Below are 12,917 nucleotides of genomic sequence, written 5' to 3'. Positions count from 1 at the left end.
CTATTAAGTCTCCTCTCAGTCTTCTCTTTTGCAAACTAAACATTCCCAAATCCTGCAACCTTTCCTCATAAGACAGGGTTTGCAGACCGGTCACCATTCTGGTCGCTCTCTCCCCATTCATTCTCATTCATTATTCCAATACATTAAGATAAGGCATTTTGCCTCATAATTATTCCACGGTCTACAGACCTCCACCAACTTCCTTTGAGAGACTATGTGACAATACTTCAACAACAAAAGGTTTAAAATCTAGTATTTACTATATTTTACAGATTCCAGACACAGATTCCTTAACTAGACACTCTTATATGCTCAAATGGGAGGAACATCTGTGTAAATCCCTAACAGTGGTAGATTGGAGAAATGTTTGGACCAGAGCAGCTAAGACTGCATCTTGTATTTCATACAAAGAAAATCAGTACAAAATCCTTCATCTCTGGTACCACACACCTGAATTTTTACATAAAATGGACCCATCTATTCCCCCCCTTTGCTGGCAGTGCGCCCTATCTAGGAGGTCTATTTTTCTTATTTTCTGGGACTGCCCTTTGATGAAACCATTTTGGGTTAAAGTCCAACTCCTCACTAAGCAATTTTTCAGAGTAGATGTCCCTCTAGATCAGTGATTCCCAAACTCCAGTCCTTGCGGACCCCAACAGGTCATTTTTTCAGGATTTCCTTAGTATTTCACAGGTGATGGAAGTATCATCAAGGCATCAGGAATTCTCTCATGTGTAACACTATGGAAATCCTGAAAACACTAGATACGCTGTTTTTTATTTTTGTATCCCGGTGATTCAAGTTCACTGGTATCATTACTACCAGACCCCACCATTACTCCTTTTTCAGAAAAAGTATTATCTTGGGTATTTTTGGTAATTTTGTTCCTTTTTAATACATTAAGAAAAGTTATTATTGGGGGCTCTTTGCTTTATATTTGGTTTTCTTTTTGATAAAGACCCTGGTTTATTGAATTGGTTCTTAACTTTTTTTTTTCTTTTCCTGTAAACATTGAAAAATATATTTCAATAAAAATTACAATTGAAAAAAAAATGAGCAAAAATACATGTGCATTGACAAACTAATCTTACAAAGAATCATATACAGTAATGTTTGGAATTTTGTGAACTTCTTAGATTTTTAAATTTAAATTCGACCTGAAACTACATCAGATGTTAACAAAAGTCCTATCAGTAGATAAAGAGAACCAAATAAAAGAAAAGAGTCAAAAATATTAGACTTTGTTGTTTTTAAAATAATAACAATTATCCAATATCAAATGTCTGTCAGTGGCCAATGTATGTGAAACTGTAGTATTGGTAGATAAGTTGAAGGTGATATTAGTCTTGTATTTTCAATCAATGGGATTACAATCAGCTGTGAGTTTGCAACCTCTTTTATTTAAAGAACCTGCATTTATCAATGTCTGATCTTCACATCACATGTTTGTGGAAGTGCATCATGTCACAAACAGGAGATTTTCTTAAAATCATGCTCATTAGGCTGAAAAAGTTAAACAAAGCTATTTCTAAAGAGTTTAGACTCCACCAATCCATAATCAGACTTATTGTGTACAAATGGAGAAAATTCAAGACCATTATTACCCTCCCGAGGAGTGGATAACCAACAAAGATCACTCCAAGAACAAGATGGATAATATATTGTATGAGGTTTTAATGCTTAATGTGTTTTTCATTCTCCAAAGCCATCACTTCTCATTTAAACAAGAAAAAAATATTTGGGTCTCTTACAGAAAACTTTGTTCCAATAGCCATTAACATTTCTAAATGAGGCCTTTAGTTGCTTAGCGGTTACCTTAAGTTCCTTAGTGACCTTGTGGATTTTTTCTAAAGGGCCTGTCACACTAAGATATCGCTAGCAATATCGCTATAACTTGTGACGTTATAGCGATATTGCTAGCGATATCTGTGTGTGTGATACTTACCTACGACCGGCTCCCCCGCTGGTTATCGCTGATCGCGCGAGAACGTCCTGGACTGTTTCTCGTCGTCAGCTTCCTGCGGCGCTTCCTGCTGTGAGGACGAGCGACACGTGGAGCCGGGCGGGAGGACGCAGGATCGCCTGGTGTGACAGGTAAGTAGCGATCCCCGTCCCCAGCGATGTCACTGGTGAGACTTGCCTGTGTGGCAGCTCACTAGCGACCACTTAGCGATGTGCCAGCGATCCTGACCGCGTCCTATCGCTGATCGGGATCGCTGGTACATCGCTAAGTGTGACAGTACCTTAAGACTTGCTCTTGGAGTGATCTTTGTTGGTCAACCACTCTTGGGGAGGGTAAAAATGGTCTTGAATTTCTTCCATATGTACATAATCTGTCTAACTGTAGATTTGAGTCAAAACTTTATAGAGATGATTTTGTAATGTTTGCCAGCCTGATGAGAATGGACAACTATTCCTCTGAGTTCATTAGGAAGCTTTTTTGTTCATGTCACAGTACGCTTCTACAAATGTGTTGTGAAGATCAGACTTTAATAGATTTATGATCTTCAAATAAAACAGGTCACCCACTCGCACCTAATTGTCAGCCAATTGATTGAAATCACAAGACTCTAATTTCACTTTCAAATTTTCTGCTAATCGTAAAGTTTCACATTCTTTTGCAACTCGCAGACATGTGGTATTGAATAATTTTACTCAAGTGAAAAATAACCACATTTCCTAATTTTAGCTTGGAGCCATAGTTACCTTAGACTGTGCTTCTTAGGGTATGTGCACACGGTGCGTATTCTGCTGCGGATGCGCAGCGTTTCTGCAGCTGCGGGTCCACAGCAGATTTAGGTGCGTTGTACAGTACCATTGTTTTCAATGGTAAACTGGAAAACGCTGTGCACATGCTGCGGATTTTTCCGCGCGGTTTTGCTGCGGTTTACAATCCGCAGCATGTCAATTCTTTTGTGCAGAAATGCTGCAGTTTCACACCTCATCCATTCAAAACCGCAGGCAAACTGCGGATTTTACTACAAAATCCGCACCACCAAAAAACTCCGTGTGCACATACCCTTACTATCAATGTTTCAAAAATATAGTAAACCTGACTGAAAATGTCAGAGGAAAGAAAGGTTGGTTATGTTGAATTTTAGCATGATGGATTCTTTCTTATCAAGGGAAATAAACCGAAGCCAGAGGTTTCTGGCAAAAGTTTGTGCCTGCAATATGGCAACGATAGGGCAATTTTCTCTTGCCTCAAATGGGCAACCAAATAACTGTGTGAGCCACATGTTGTTCAGTTCTATCTCGCACTGCACTTTAAGTTTTCTCTACATCTATTTTTTGTACATTCTGTTTGCTCTTGAAAACCATTGTGTTTACTTAAGATTTCATAATTTCTCTCTGACAATGACCTTATGTCCATAGACTATGAAAGCACAGTGAGCCACACACCTCACCATAGAAGTAAGATGTTTCTTCGGCTGACATGAATAGGCATGTTTAGTAGTGGAGCCTGGGAAGAAATTCATCAGTTGTGTCTGACACTTATCTCTTGTCTAATGTCAGCTCAAGTGAAGGAACCCACTTCTGTCTTAAGGGCCTGTTATACTAAGCGATATCGCTAGCAATATCGCTCTAGCGTCACTGGTTTTTGTGACGTTATAGCGATATTGCTAGCGATATCGCTATGTCTGATACTTACCTCCGACCGCTCCCCCGCTGGTTATCGCTGATCGCGCGAGAGCGTCCTGGACCGTTTCTCATCGTCAGCTTCCTGCTGGCTTCCTGTGGCGCCGACGCGTGGACGCGGGCGGGAGGACGTCAGGATCACCTCGTCTGACAGGTAAGTCTCGACCGCCGACCGCTGCTATGTTGCTGGGGAGATCTGCCTGTGTGGCAGCTCACTAGCGACCACTAAGGCCTGTTTCACACTTCCGTTTTTTCAAATCCGTCAAAATCCGTTGTTTTCCGTAAAAAAACGGATCCGCCATTTTTTGCAGGATCCGTTTTTTTTGTCCCATAGACTTCCATTACGGTTACCGCGGATCCGTCAAAAAAACGGATCCGTTTTTAAAAAAACGGATCCGTTGGCATCAGTTTCCGTCAAAAAAACGGAAACGGATCCGTTTGGCGGACACAAAAACGGAAGTGTGAAACAGGCCTTAGCGATGCACCAGCGATCCTGACCGCGTCATATCGCTGGTCAGGATCGCTGGTGCATCGCTAAGGCTAAGTTCACACGTAGCGGAACTCTCGCAGAAATTACCGTGAGAGTTCCGGAATTCCATTCCGCGGGAAAATTTTATTTTAAATTCCCATGATTTTCCCGCGGAAAAACTAACATTTTGCAAGCGTAATTAGCTTGCAAAATGCTAGCGTTTTCCAAGCGATCTGTAGCATCGCTTGGAGAACTGATTGACAGGTTGGTCACACTCGTCAAACATAGTGTTTGACAAGTGTGATCAATTTTTTACTACTGAGGCCGCCTATGCAGCATCAGTAGTAAAAGAGAAAATGTAAAAAATAATTAAAAAAAAATGGTGTTATTCTTACCTTTCGGCGTCCCGTGCAGCCTTCCCGCCTCTCTCCACACTCCCGTTCCCAGTAATCCTTTGCGAAAATGCCCGCGATGACGTCCGTTCTCACGGGATCGCGACGTCTCGCGGTAATTCGTGATGACATCACGCAAATGACCGCGAGACTTCGCGATCCCGCGAGAACGGACACCATCGCGGGCATTTTCGCAAAGGATTACTGGGAACGAGAGCGTGGAGAGAGGCGGGAAGGCTGCGCGGGACGTCGGAAGGTAAGAATAACACCATTTTTTATTTTAAATTCTATTTTTTACAGGGATATGGTACCAAAAGCCTGGAGGACAGTCTCCTCTCCTCCGGACCGTGGGTACCATCCGCAATTGTTCTGCTTACTTTTCGCATGGTGTGCACAGCCACATGCGGGAAGTAAGCGGAACAATGCATTCCTATGGGTGCGGGATCGCCGCGATTGCGCAAAATAAATGAGCATGCTGCGTTTTTTACCGCGAAGCGATTCCGCCGCGGTAAAAAACGCAGTATTAGCACAGCATTGGGATGCTTATTTTTTGCGGCAAAATTGCGCGGTTAAAACCGCCGCGAAAAAAACGCCACGTGTGAACTCAGCCTAAGTGTCACAGTACCTTTAGGCTTTCTGTATTTGCATTTGCTTCCATAAGTTAATAAACATATTCTTCCATGTAGACATTGAAGGGGTTGTCCACTACTAGGACAACCCCTTCTTGATCAAAATGTTTGGCCCCATAAAATAATAAAGCCTATGCTAACCGCCTGTGCCGTTCCTGCATCGTCGGCACTTGAGGTCCCTGGCCCTTGTGCGGTTGTCGTGACACGTCACGCCGGCACCTAATCAGCGCTGGCACCACTGTCTCCGCCTTCGGACTTATCGAACATTAAGAGGAAGAGCTGCAGCTGATCTTGGACTTTCTCTTCCTGCTCAATTCGACCAGAAGCGGGGACAGAGATGCCCAATCAGTGCCGACATCACATGTCACAACAACAGCACGGGAGCTGAGGGAGAGATCGCGAGAACGGCGCCAGCACGAGAGAGGAGTATCAGCTTTATTATTTTATGGGAGCCAAGCAAGGGGTATGACAAGAGATTGTCCAAGTAGTGGCCAACTTCTTTAATTGTTTTTATATATAGGCTGGGGCTACATTTTTTTTAAGTAGAAGTCAACTTTTAATATATTTTTTAAATTGGTTTAAATGGAACATTAACCCCTTAACGACAGAGCCTGCTACATTGCTAACATATAAGAGTGATGTCATTCAACCTCCGTCTGCTATAAACTCCATGTGATTCATGACCTCTTTACCTCTCGCAATTTTTCTTTCCTTGGCCTCACTGAAACATGGCTGACACCCTCTGACACCGCCTCCCCTGCTGCACTATGCTATGACTGCCTCCACTTCACCCACACTCCTTGCCCTGGCAACAGACATGGTGGAGGAGTGGGCCTTCTCCTTTCTTCCAACTGCATCTTCAACCCAATCCCACCTCTTCCCTCCCTTGTCCTCCCCTCTTTTGAAGTCCACTCTGTCCGCATCTACTCTCCCTCCAAGTGGCTGTCATATACCAACCTCCGGGCCCGACCACTGCCTTCATTGACCAATTCTCTACCTGGCTCCGTCACTTCCTCTCTGCTGACATTCCCACCATCATCATGGGTAACTTCAACATCCCCATTGACACTCACCAGTCAGCAGCTTCCAAACTTCTGTCCCTTACTTCTTGCTTTGGACTTACTCAGTGGTCCTCCTCAGCCACCCACACAGACGGACACAAAGTAGACCTGGTCTTCACCCGTCTCTGCTCCCTATCTAACTTCACAACCTCCCCTCTCCCTCTATTTGACCACCATCTAATCACGTTCTCATCCCTGTCCTCCTCACCTGTCACCCATGTCCTGCAACACGCGCACCCCTTGCACATCTAAACACACACTCTCTGACTCTATCCTACCACTGTCCTCCATATCTTCACTCCATGACACAGACACTGCCACTAGTTTCTACAGTGCCACTCTTGCATCAGCCATCGACTCGGTCGCCCCTGTCATGCATAACAGAGTGCGACGAATCAATAGACAACCCTGGCACAATAACGCCACTAAAAAGCTTCAGCAAGCATCCAGAACTGCTGAACGGCGCTGGAAGAAAACGCATTCCCAAGACGACTTCACTGCACTCAAACAAGCAACACTTGCATTTAAATCAGCTCTCACCTCTGCTAAACAGGCCTACTTTCTATCCCTTGTATCTTCCTTATCCCACAACCCTTAACAGTTGTTCAATACTTTTAACTCTTTCCTCCGCCCACCACTGCCCCCTCTAACTTCCCTAATCTCTGCTGAGGACTTCGCCATGCACTTCAAAAACAAGATAGGCCAAACACAGCAAGTTGTGACGTCCATCCGCGAATCTGAGCTGCAGTAGGGACAGCACCCCGAGAAACCCCGAGACCCTTAACCCCTATACAGGGATCTGGAATTATAGCAAGGCCCAGGGGGTGGCTGTCTTAGAGGAGCAGTGGACCAGAGCAGGACAGTAGCCAAGGAAAGAGGCAGGGAACCAAAAACGTAGACAGAAATAGGGAGAGCAGCGGAGGTACAAAAACGGCAGGCAGTAGCAGAGTCGAATATCCAGGCCAAGGTCACAAACCAGTAGAGTAGCAGAGGTACAAAACTGCAGGCAGTAGCAGAGTCGAATATCCAGGCCAAGGTCACAAACCAGGGGAGTAGCAGAGGTACAAAAATCGTCAGGCAGTAGAGTGGTCAGAAATCCAGGCTGAGGTCAGAGTCAAGCAATAGCAATCACACAGTAGCACACAGGGGAACCAAGAATATATTCGGCGGCTTGCAAGACCAGTCCCAAGGTATTTGAGGGATCAGGTCATCCCTCACAGGTTCCCGTATCGATGATGTCATCAGGATCGCCCCCAGGACCAGGCCAGATGGTGATGCACCAACCCCTTCATGACTGACAGAGGAGCGGAGCCTGCGTCCAGCAAATGCCTGCACAGGAGCCCCTTCTCTATTGCCGCCATCACTTGGGGGCGAACCACGGCGCCTCCCAGTGGCCGAGGCAGGAACAGCAGGCCCCGAGTCAGACGTCGACGTGACAGTCCGGCGCCTGCTAGTGGCCGTGGCCGGGACAGCAGGCCCTGAGTCAGACGGCGACGTGACAGTCCGGCGCCTCCTAGTGGCCGAGGCCGGGACAGCAGGCCCTGAGTCTGATGGCGACGTGACAGCAGGCCCCGAGTCTGACGGCGACGTGACAAGTCTTTTTTATTCAACCACCACAACCCCTTTGTATACCAGACCAATGCCCAAAACCCCATAACCTCCTTACCCAACATCACTGAAGGGGAGCTTGCTCACCTTCTCTCCAAATCACACCTCACCACTTGTGCACTTGACCCCATCCCATCCCACCTCCTCCCCAACCTCGCCACTACTCTTATCCCATCTCTAACCCACCTCTTCAACCTATCACTAACTTCTGGTACCTTCCCTTCTGCTTTCAAACATGCTACTATCACGCCTATCCTCAAAAAGCCAACCCTCGACCCAACCGCTTTGTCCAGCTCTCGCCCAATATCGCTGCTCCCATTCGCTTCCAAACTCCTGGAGCAGCACGTCCACGCTCAACTTTCCTCCCATCTCTCATCTAACCTGCTCTTCGACAATCTACAAACTGGTTTCCGCCCCATCACTCCACTGAGACAGCCCTGACCAAAATTACTAACGTACTAAGTATACAGCCAAAGCGAACGGACAATACTCTATACTCCTTCTAGACCTGTCCTCTGCCTTTGACACAGTTGACCACTGCCTCCTACTACAGATCCTCTCTTCCTTTGGCATCAAAGACCTTGCCCTATCCTGGATCTCCTCATACCTCTCCAACTGCACATTCAGCATCTCCCACTCCCACATTACCTCCTCATCCCACCCTCTCTCTGTTGGAGTCCCCCAAGGCTCTGTTCAAGGACCCCTACTCTTCTCAATCTATACACTTAGCTTGGGGCAACTCAAAGTCTCACGGATTCCAGTATCACCTTTATGCTGATGATACTCAGATCTACCTCTCTGGCCCAGACATCACCTCTCTGCTCTCCAAAATCCCAGAGTGTCTATGAGCCATATCCTCCTTCTTCACCTCCCGCTCCCTCAAACTGAATGTGGACAAATCTGAAGTGATCATCTTTCCCCATCTCACAGATCTTCCTTACCTGACCTATCTATAACAATTGACGACATCACGCTTTCCCCCGTACCGGAAGTCCGTTGCCTCGGAGTCACCCTTGACTCTTCCCTGTCCTTCAAACCACACATCCAAGCTCTCTCCACCACCTGCCGCTTCCAGCTCAAAAATATTTCCATATTCCGTCCCTTCCTCAACTCTCACTCTACTAAAATGCTTGTGCATGCCCTCATCATCTCCCGTCTCAGCTACTGCAACATCCTTTCCTGTGGCCTCCCTGCTAACACCCTCGCACCTCTCCAGTCCATCCTTAGCTCTGCTGCCCGACGAATTCATCTCTCTCCTCGCTACTCCTCCGCTTCTCCCCTCTGCAAATCTCTTCACTGGCTCCCATTCCCTCAACGTATCCAATTCAGATTACTAATACTGACCTACAAGGCCATCTATAATCTGTCTCCTCCATATATCTCTGAATTAATCTCCCGATATATTCCCTCGTGTAATCTCCGATACTCCCCAGACCTCCTTCTCTCCTCTACACTTATTCGGTCCTCACTCAACCGCCTCCAAGACTTCTCCCGAATAGCCCCCATCCTCTGGAATTCTTTGCCCCAACACATCCGGCTATTAACCACACTTGGATCCTTCAGACGGAACCTGAAAACCCATCTCTTCAGGAAAGCCTACAGTCTGCAATGATCCTCGCTGCCCCCTCACCACTACTGGAGCTACCGCCTCACCATCACTGGAGCTGCTGCAACCCCCCAACCTACTGTCTCTTTCCCCACCATCCTGTAGAATGTAAGCCCAAAAGGGCAGGGTCCTCTCTCCCCTCTATATCAGTCTGTGATTGTTAGTTTGTTTACTGTAAGTGATATCTGTAATTTGTATGTAACCCCTTCTCATGTACAGCACCATGGAATCAATGGCGCTATATATATAAATATTAATAAATAATATGCCTCTAACATCCACAGTTGTACAGCCCACTGCTGTTAAATATCACTGTCAATATCTGACAGCCATTCACAGCGCACAGGCTGGGATTATACCAATCCATGCATTCATAAGACCTCTTGCAATGCCATTGCAGGGCGCCGATAGATTGCTATGACAGCCAGATGTCTGCTACAGACTCCTAAGCCTGTCATGATGCTCCTATGAAGACTAGATTGTTACTGTCATTCATTGAACACTATGATTTTTAGCATATACTACAATCCAACTGTATTGCAGTATACTGTATAGGCGATCAAATGATCACACATTCAAATCTCCTGAGGAGACTACAAAATACAGTAAAATGTAAAAAAAATTACAAAAATTAGAAAAACAAAATTATTTGAATCACCCCTCATCCCCCATTAAAAACTAAATATACTAAAAAAATACACAATTGGTATTGTGATGTTTGTAAACTGCTGATTTATCAAAATATCAAACTAGCTATTCTCACAACCATATATTAAACTTCTGTTCCTCATTTAATCTCACAACCTCTCCCCTCCCCCTATCTGACCACCACCTACTCACCTTCTCATTCCTGTCCTCCTCATCTGCCCCTCATGTCCAGCCACTAGCACATGATCGCAAAAACCTCGCACACCTAGTCATTCACTGACTCTCAGTCTCTCTTCTATCTCTGTCCTCCATATCTTCAGTCCACGACACGGACATCGCCACCGCTTTCTATAATGCCACCCTCACATCAGCCATAGACTCAGTCGCTCCTCTCACGCATGGCAAAGTGCGACGAACCAATAGGCTACCCAAGCACAGCAATCTCACTAAAAAACTTCGACAATCATCCAGGGTTGCGGAGCGGCGTTGAAAGAAAACACGCCTGCCAGATTACTTCACTGCTTTCAAACAAGCTATACTTGCCTTCAAATTAGCCCTCACCTCTGCTAAACAGACCTATTTCACAAACCTTGTATTTTCATTATCCTACAACCCAAAACAACTGTTCAGCACATTCAACTCTCTCCTCCGCCCACCACTGCCACCTCCAGCTCCCCTCATCTCTGCCGAGGACTTTGCCAACTACTTCAAAAATAAGATCAACCAAACAAGGCAAACCTTTACTGTTCCACCACCCCAACCACTCCATATACCAGACCTCTGCCGTCCCCTAATAACCTCCCTTTCCAACATCACTGAAGGTGAGCTTACTTGTCTCCTTTCAAAATCAGGCCTCACCACCTGTGCACCTGACCCCAATCCTTCCCACCTGCTACCCAACCTCACTAACACACTCATTCCAGCCCTAACCCATCTCTTCAACCTATCGCTATCTTCTGGTATCTTCCCCTCTGCCTTCAAATATGCCACCATCACACCCATCAAAAAAACAAATGACCCAACTGCCTTGCCCAGCTATCGCCCCATATCACTGCTCCCGTTTGCTTCCAAACTTCTTGAGCAGCATGTCCATGCTCAACTTTCCTCCCACCTCTCATCTAACTCTCTTCTTGACAACCTTCAATCTGGCTTCCGTCTCCACTACTCCACCAAAACTGCCCTGACCAAAATTACTAATGACTTACAGCCAAAGCTAACAAACAGCTCACATCCTTCTCGACCTGCCTCTGCCTTCGACACAGTCAACCACTGCCAATTGCTACAGATTCTTTCTTCCCTTGGCATCAAAGACCTTGCCCTGTCCTGGATCACCTCTTACCTTTCTGACTGCACATTTAGCATTTCCCACTCCCACACTACCTCATCAGGCCCTCTCTCTGTTGGAGTCCGTCAAGGCTCTGTCCTGGGGCCCCTACTTTTTTCCATCTATACTCTTGGTCTACGACAACTCAAAGTCCCATGGCTTCCAGTACCACCTGTATGCGGACGACACTCAGATCTACCTCTCTGGCCCAGATGTCACCTCTCTGCTGTCCAGAATCCCGGAGTGTCTATCAGCCATATCCTCCTCCTTCACCTCTCGCTTCCTAAAACTCAATGTAGACAAAACCAAACTCCTCTTTTCTCCATCTCACGTATCTTCCCTTCCCGATCTATCTATTATGGTAAACGGCATCATGCTCTCTCCCGCACCTGAAATCTGCTGCCTCGGAGTAACTCTCGACTCTGCCCTGTCCTTCAAACCACACGTCCAATCTCTTGCCACCTCCTGTCGCCTCCAACTCAAAAATATTTCCAGAATCCGTCCCTTCTTCAGCCCTCAATCTACTAAAACTCTTGTGCATGCCTTCATCATCTCCCGCCATAATTACTGCAACACCCTCTGTGACCTCCCCGCCAACTCTCTTGCACCACTCCAGTCTGTCCTCAACTCTGCTGCCCGAATAATCCACCTCTCTCCTCGCTACTTCCCTGTTTCTCCCCTCTGCAAATCCCTCCACTGGCTCCTAATTCCCCAACGAATCCAGTTCAAACTACTAACACTGACCTACAAAGCCATCCACAACCTGTCCCCTCCCTATATCTCTGAACTAATCTCCCAATATCTTCCCTCACATAATCTTCGATCCTCCCAAGACCTCCTACTCTCCTCCACACTTATTCGTTCCTCACACAACCGCCTCCAAGATTTCTCCCAAATATCCCCTATCCTCGAATTCCATGTCTCAACATGTTCGATTATCCACCACCCTCTGATCCTTCAGACGGAACCTGAAAGCCCATCTCTTCAGGAAAGCTTACAACCTGCAATAATCATTCTGCCACCTCACCACCACCTGAGCTGCTGCCTCAACACCACCAGAGTTGCTGCACCCCAGACCTGATGTCTCTTCCCCATTATCCCGTACAATGTAAGTCCGCAAGGACAGGGTCCTCTCCCCTCTGTACCAGTCTGACATTGTAAATTTGTTTACTGTAAACGATATCTATAACTTTGTATGTAACCCCTTCTCATGTACAGCACCATGGAATTAATGGCGCTATATATATAAATAAATAATAATAATAATAAACAATAAAATACAGCGTTTAGGAGGTGAGGAGAGAAGGGAAGAACACGTTTAGGAATGCTTAAGCTACAATTGCCCAGAAGTGAGGGAAGATTCATTTTCCGGATATTGGAAGATACAATCTGGCAGCTAACTTTAGGTACACTGTGGATTGGATTTGCGGGGTCTCCCATTTTGCCAACGTACAATTGGAGCAACAGTTGAGCCCTCGGGTGCCACTAACTGCTCTGATCCATCTGGGTAATAATGAGCTCCCTGATGATATTAGGGAGCA

General features: G+C 46.1%; 1 protein-coding gene across 2 annotated transcripts in view; it reads right to left on the bottom strand.

Annotated features, from left to right (window-relative positions):
• LOC141080531 (4-hydroxyphenylpyruvate dioxygenase) overlaps positions 1 to 12,917 on the bottom strand; it is a 95,283-nt gene that overhangs the window by 59,812 nt on the left and 22,554 nt on the right. The window lies entirely within an intron of this gene.

Source organism: Dendrobates tinctorius, unplaced genomic scaffold, assembly GCF_039654945.1.
Source record: "Dendrobates tinctorius isolate UK_male_01 unplaced genomic scaffold, ASM3965494v1 ptg000016l, whole genome shotgun sequence".
Taxonomy (NCBI): Eukaryota; Metazoa; Chordata; class Amphibia; order Anura; family Dendrobatidae; genus Dendrobates; species Dendrobates tinctorius.
This window is presented reverse-complemented; position numbering and strand designations above follow the sequence as displayed.